Source organism: Gobius niger (genome assembly GCF_951799975.1).
Source record: "Gobius niger genome assembly, chromosome: 8".
Taxonomy (NCBI): Eukaryota; Metazoa; Chordata; class Actinopteri; order Gobiiformes; family Gobiidae; genus Gobius; species Gobius niger.
The window spans coordinates 14,185,468-14,192,810 of NC_136859.1; positions in this window are offsets into that span (position 1 = coordinate 14,185,468).

The window sequence follows — 7,343 nt, forward strand, 5'->3', positions numbered from 1 at the left end:
AAGTAACAGAGTAGGTAAGTAGTAAGTGAGTAGGCAAGTAGTAAGTGAGTAGGTAAGTAGTAAGTGAGTAGGTAAGTAGTAAGTGAGTAGGTAAGTAAGTAAGTGAGTAGGTAAGTAGTAAGTGAGTAGGTAAGTAAGTAAGTGAGTAGGTAAGTAAGTAAGTGAGTAAGTAAGTAAGTAAGTAAGTAAGTAAGTAAGTAAGTAAGTAGGTAAGTAGTAAGTGAGTAGGCAAGTAAGTAAGTGAGTAGGTAAGTAAGTAAGTGAGTAAGTAAGTAAGTGAGTAAGTAAGTAAGTGAGTAAGTAAGTAAGTAAGTGAGTAGGTAAGTAAGTAAGTGAGTAGGTAAGTAAGTAAGTGAGTAAGTAAGTAAGTAGGTAAGTAGGTAAGTAAATAAGTGAGTAAGTAAGTAAGTAGGTAAGTAGTAAGTGAGTAGGCAAGTAAGTGAGTGAGTAGGTAAGTAAGTAAGTAAGTAAGTGAGTAGGTAAGTAAGTAAGTAAGTAAGTAAGTGAGTAGGTAAGTAAGTAAGTAAGTAAGTGAGTAGGTAAGTAACAGAGTAGGTAAGTAACAGAGTAGGTAAGTAACAGAGTAGGTAAGTAAGTAAGTAAGTAAGTGAGTAGGTAAGTAAGTAAGTAAGTAAGTGAGTAGGTAAGTAACAGAGTAGGTAAGTAACAGAGTAGGTAAGTAAGTAAGTAAGTAAGTAAGTGAGTAGGTAAGTAAGTAAGTAAGTAAGTGAGTAGGTAAGTAACAGAGTAGGTAAGTAGTAAGTGAGTAGGCAAGTAGTAAGTGAGTAGGTAAGTAGTAAGTGAGTAGGTAAGTAGTAAGTGAGTAGGCAAGTAAGTAAGTGAGTAGGTAGGTAGTAAGTGAGTAGGTAAGTAACAGAGTAGGTAAGTAGTAAGTGAGTAGGCAAGTAAGTAAGTGAGTAGGTAAGTAACAGAGTAGGTAAGTAGTAAGTGAGTAGGCAAGTAAGTAAGTGAGTAGGTAGGTAGTAAGTGAGTAGGTAAGCAACAGAGTAGGTAAGTAGTAAGTGAGTAGGCAAGTAAGTAAGTGAGTAGGTAGGTAGTAAGTGAGTAGGTAAGTAACAGAGTAGGTAAGTAGTAAGTGAGTAGGCAAGTAAGTAAGTGAGTAGGTAAGTAACAGAGTAGGTAAGTAGTAAGTGAGTAGGCAAGTAAGTAAGTGAGTAGGCAAGTAGTAAGTGAGTAGGCAAGTAGTAAGTGAGTAGGTAAGTAGTAAGTGAGTAGGCAAGTAGTAAGTGAGTAGGTAAGTAGTAAGTGAGTAGGCAAGTAAGTAAGTGAGTAGGTAGGTAGTAAGTGAGTAGGTAAGTAACAGAGTAGGTAAGTAGTAAGTGAGTAGGCAAGTAAGTAAGTGAGTAGGTAAGTAACAGAGTAGGTAAGTAGTAAGTGAGTAGGCAAGTAAGTAAGTGAGTAGGTAGGTAGTAAGTGAGTAGGTAAGTAACAGAGTAGGTAAGTAGTAAGTGAGTAGGCAAGTAAGTAAGTGAGTAGGTAAGTAACAGAGTAGGTAAGTAGTAAGTGAGTAGGCAAGTAAGTAAGTGAGTAGACAAGTAAGTAAGTGAGTAGGTAAGTAAATAAGTGAGTAAGTAAGTAAGTAGGTAAGTAGTAAGTGAGTAGGCAAGTAAGTGAGTGAGTAGGTAAGTAAGTAAGTAAGTGAGTAGACAAGTAAGTAAGTGAGTAGGCAAGTAAGTAAGTGAGTAGGTAGGTAGTAAGTGAGTAGGTAAGTAACAGAGTAGGTAAGTAGTAAGTGAGTAGGCAAGTAAGTAAGTGAGTAGACAAGTAAGTAAGTGAGTAGGTAAGTAAATAAGTGAGTAAGTAAGTAAGTAGGTAAGTAGTAAGTGAGTAGGCAAGTAAGTGAGTGAGTAGGTAAGTAAGTAAGTAAGTGAGTAGGTAAGTAAGTAAGTAAGTAAGTGAGTAGGTAAGTAAGTAAGTAAGTAAGTGAGTAGGTAAGTAACAGAGTAGGTAAGTAGTAAGTGAGTAGGCAAGTAGTAAGTGAGTAGGTAAGTAGTAAGTGAGTAGGTAAGTAGTAAGTGAGTAGGTAAGTAAGTAAGTGAGTAGGTAAGTAGTAAGTGAGTAGGTAAGTAAGTAAGTGAGTAGGTAAGTAAGTAAGTGAGTAAGTAAGTAAGTAAGTAAGTAAGTAAGTAAGTAAGTAAGTAGGTAAGTAGTAAGTGAGTAGGCAAGTAAGTAAGTGAGTAGGTAAGTAAGTAAGTGAGTAAGTAAGTAAGTGAGTAAGTAAGTAAGTGAGTAAGTAAGTAAGTAAGTGAGTAGGTAAGTAAGTAAGTGAGTAGGTAAGTAAGTAAGTGAGTAAGTAAGTAAGTGAGTAAGTAAGTAAGTGAGTAAGTAAGTAAGTGAGTAGGTAAGTAAGTAAGTGAGTAGGTAAGTAAGTAAGTGAGTAGGTAAGTAAGTAAGTGAGTAAGTAAGTAAGTAAGTGAGTAGGTAAGTGAGTAAGTAAGTAAGTAAGTAAGTGAGTAAGTAAGTAAGTAAGTAAGTAAGTAAGTAAGTGAGTAGGCAAGTAAGTAAGTAAGTAGGTAAGTAGTAAGTGAGTAGGTAAGTAACAGAGTAGGTAAGTAGTAAGTGAGTAGGCAAGTAAGTAAGTAAGTGAGTAGGTAAGTAGTAAGTGAGTAGGCAAGTAAGAGTGTAAGTAAGTGAGTAAGTAGTAAGTAAGAAGCTAAGTAAGTAGGTGAGTGAGTGAGTAAGTAGTAAGTGAGTAGTTAAGTAAGTAAGTAAGTAGTAATTTAGAAGCTAAGTAAGTAAATAAGTAAGTTACTAAGTGAGTGAGTGAGTGAGTGAGTGAGTAAGTAGGCCGGGTAAAGTTTATTTATATAGCACCTTTCAGACAGAGGAGTCAGAAAGTGCTGCACAAAATGACAATAGAAAGACAAGACAGTTACAATCACAAAACATGATGCTCATAAAACCACCTTAATCTGTTGGAATTAAAACGCTCTCCAAAACAAAGCGTAAGATCGTTCCAGAGCCTCTGTGAGACATGCTTTATTGTACATGTTTTATGAGTAACTTCAGGAGTTTTCAGCTAATCCCTCAGATATAGCTCCTCGCCCCACATCGAGTTCTTCCACAATTAACACATTGTCTCCAGTCACAACATTCATAAGTATTTAATCGGGTGAACTCAGGTCAGCCGAACTCACAACTCACATTGGTTATATTTGAGTTTTTATTCTTGATCTTCTCCCATCTCTTTTATCCCTGTAAAATTTAATGATTTTATCCTGCTATAATTTTTTGGAAACATATCCTATAGGCACAGATCACATGCCTCTGTGCAAGGTCATGCTGTTCTGTCCCTTGAGGAAACAGGGTCATTGCGGGTGAAATTAAATATAATTGGGGCATTTACTTTCGCAGATCGAATTTCAAAAGTGGCTTAGAAGTTCAACAGAATATAACTTATTGCAATCATGTGATAAAGTGCCCATATAGTGGTTTTGCAGTGGAAAGCGGGTCAGATATGCTGCAATCTGCCTTTTAACGGTGAAAAATTCAGATGTTCAGAGCTTCTATTCAAATACTGGCATAAGGTTCAGTCTTTTTTCTGTCCGTACAAATGAAGGCACAATTATTTTCTCACAATAGCATCAAAAACATGGCAGCTTTCTTCAGTCTGCCTTACACAATTATTGTCATTTTGAAAGAACTTTAAACCATCAAATAGATAGTTTGTTGACCCCATCACAAACAAAAGATGATGAGAGAAACAATTTGCCCATTTTCCTTCACAAAACAGGCCTCTCCCATAAAGTTATATTGTCCCCGCCTGCCCTTCATCTGCAAGCGTGACGTTATCCAACACTTGCAGCATTTTTGTTGTTGCTAAAATGTTGAGTTTTTGTTTTTATTTGGTCTCGCTCCCTCAGGGCTCAGCCTGGTCAGTGTACCAAATGCCTGGCCGTGACCTCACCGCTGTGACGTGTAATCCAGATTAACCCGCTCTTTCATTCAGACAGACATGGAAGTGATTAGAGATTATGAGCCTGTCCTTTTAATAGAACTGTGCATGTGGGCACTTTACTATGTGCGCCAGGCCTGCGTCAGGTGACTCAGACCACACACATGCGGTCAATCACACAGTCATTTGTTTTTATCACTTTATAACAGGGCATTGATTTAGTGATAGCTTTAAACTATTGAACCATTCATAAAGCTGGGTAAATAACTCTCCTGCAGTGTAATTTATAAAGACTGGTTTGTGCCCATAGCTGTAGTTGATATTTTGAATTGACGAAAGTTAAATGTTTTTTGTTACGTAGGATTGAACCCCACGGCTCGGACACAGTATTCACAGATACAGCATCACCGACGTAAAGGTGAGTAAACAAACATTTCTCCAGCCACCGCACTTGTCTGACACTCCTAACAAATTCAGCATTGACCAGGTGGACACTTCTAGAGGCGCGGGCTGAGTTTTGGTCCTTTGCATGAGGAGTACTTTGCTGTAGAGCCAGTGCTGTCCATCAGCTGGAGTGGACATTGCAGCACTTACACGATGTTGTGGGCATATTGCACTAAGACACAGTGATCTGTGGCTTATCACAAAGTGGAAGTGAAAAGTGATTGTGTCACATTGAATGAGCTCTCTATGTGGACAGCCAAGGCAGCAGCACTCAGTACTGTGACATTGGAGAAACAGGAAAGCAGAGAAAGGGAGAAACAGAGGAAGGCTTTTATCTTGGTGTCACCAAATCTGCTGTAACTGTACGTCAGAGTGCGGGCGAGGAGGGGGCAGCGAGGTGTGGAGGAAAGGATTGTAGCGCAATGGCAAAGCACTCAATGGCGGCATTCTTCCTCTTTGTGGACGCACACACATCGCGGCACTGAGGGGAATCCCCCCGGGACAACCCAAGTGAAGTAACTCTAGCCGCCAGCGCCTTATCAGCCCAGTGCCCAAACACAGGGGAGACGAGTGTCCCGCGGCTCACAGGGACGGGCCGTTACAGATGTTATCCTGGCCACTTTTAGTCTTTGAAACTCACTGTACCGACTTCTTTGCAGCCGCTTTTTATCTGGCATTTCATCTAATGATCACATTCTGCCTAATTTAACATTGTCTAATGATTTGTGATTGTAATTCTCGCCTCTGACCATTCTCAAAGCACTATTTGTTTAGTTTTTCTTTGCAGTTTTTTCCAATAAGAAACTGTTGTAATTTAGGCAAGGGAGGAATATACAACTGAGGCTGTTGCCTGATCCTGGAGGCCAGAGGTCAAAAGCCCTTATAGTGGTGTCATGATGGTTTCTATCAGGTGTACAGTCAAACCCACAGCAGACTTACTGAAACTCTCTTTGACAGTGATAAACTTTAACAAATTTGAATTCAATCTTAGTAAATCCTTGGTATTTTGTACAATTTTCGCTTATCAACAACAAACAACAACAAAAATACAGAAATGTTGTGCTAGTTTTATTCTTCAATTATAAGAAATATTTGGTTCACAAAGTCTTGACTCTTATAGTTATGAGAGTCAACAAAAGGAGCACTCCTCTGTCATAAACGCCCACACGGCCGGCTCGGTGCTCAGAGCGGCAGGTGTGCGGCCGACCTGACAGAGAGCATGCTACAACAGATGACCCCGAGAGCGAGTTCATATCACTTCAGCTCGGTTTTTACCCTTCAGGAGGATTCCCATATTTTTGGCCTGCAGAGATACAAGATTTATGATTATATTCCTCTTATTGAAATATCGCCCATAGTTAAATCAAACATAGAAAGCATTTATTATTGTAAAAAGTCACATTGACTGTGACACAATCCTCTCAACAGTGCGATTTAGACATTGCTGTGATGTGGAGCAGCTGCCTGTCATGCTATACATCGGCATCGGTAATTATGTGTCATTAGTGAATTATTCCCCCAATGAAGCGTTTAATGAGTGATGGTTTAATAATAAAAACACACTTAAAGTCACTTCTGTGGGTGCAACCACAAGAGGGTAAGAGGGTTAAGAGGTGAAGGTGTTAAAGGAACAGGCCGCCGTTTTTAAATACTGACATATGTTCTTATCTGAGCTTAGACGAGTTGATGTGTACCTGTCTGGTCTTTACGTGTGCGCTCAGTCACGCAAAAAGACCAAAGATGTTGTTAGCATTTAGCCTCTCCTCCTCTCCTCTATGGGGCCAAACGTGGGTGAAGTTAGTTAGAAGCGACCAAGCTCTTCCACGTTTCCCCTATTTACAGTGAATACGGTTACATGAGTAGTTACACAATCCAAGTATAGTCACACAAAATTAAACATGTGAATTTTCTAAGCGGATATAAAGGGGTACTATAGGTGTAATAGCACAGCAGTAATATCTCCACTTTACCGCACGGAGGTGAGGTTCAATGCTAACAACATCTTTGGTCTTTTTGCATGATTGAGTGCAGGTACGCATCAACTCGTCTAAGCTCAGGTAAAAACATATCTCAGTATGGAAAAACTGTGGCCTGCTCCTTTAAGGTGAACTTTATTGTCCCCGTAGGGCAGGGGTAGGCAACGTCAGGCCCAGGGGCCAAATCCTGCCCTCCTGCACAGAACCTCTGACCCCCAAGACAATTTTGAAAAATACTATTATGGAAATGGTCTCGACTTGTAGTGCTTTTCTTCTTTCACCCATTCACACTCTCATTCATACACCAGTGTACGCAGACGCTGGAGGCAAGGTGGGTTAAGTGTCTTGCCCAAGGACACAGCGACAGTGTGCACCTTCAGAAGCTGGGATTCGAACCCCCGACTTTCCGGTCATGCGACTCGCTCTACCATCTGTGCCACCGTCACCCCGCAGGTATTTGAAACAAGAGATGAAATACCTGTTAAATAAACTGTTTCAGTATTAAAAAAAAAAAATCCTGGCAGAACATCCCACTTGGTCAGAGTTAATGTAAAACAGTGATTCTCAACTTGTGGGTCGGGACCAGAAAGTGGGTCGCAGAACCATTTTCCGTGGGTCACAAGCCTATTTTTCAATATTTTCCATCTCAAACTGCATGGAAACACTACTGAATTATGTTAAAAATGTATGTTATTGGGCCGTTTTCGCGGCTTGTCATAGGGTAATGGTTGGTCCTGCAGCCACACCACTTGAGCACCACTGATGTAAAACATTGGCATTTGCAGGAAAAAAAACTTTCTTTAGTTTAGGCCACAATGGTGAGGTTCGGCTCTTCGTGCTTTGACAATGATTAAAATCGGTCCTTCACGATGCAAACTTGCCTACCCTGCCGTAGGGAAACCCTTCAGTGCAGCACAGTGCCCGGGTTAGGAGTACCTAGCTGGAAGCACTGACCTACTGTGCATGTGCTTGGGTGATTGGTAAAACCGGACGCCCTCAGACACGGA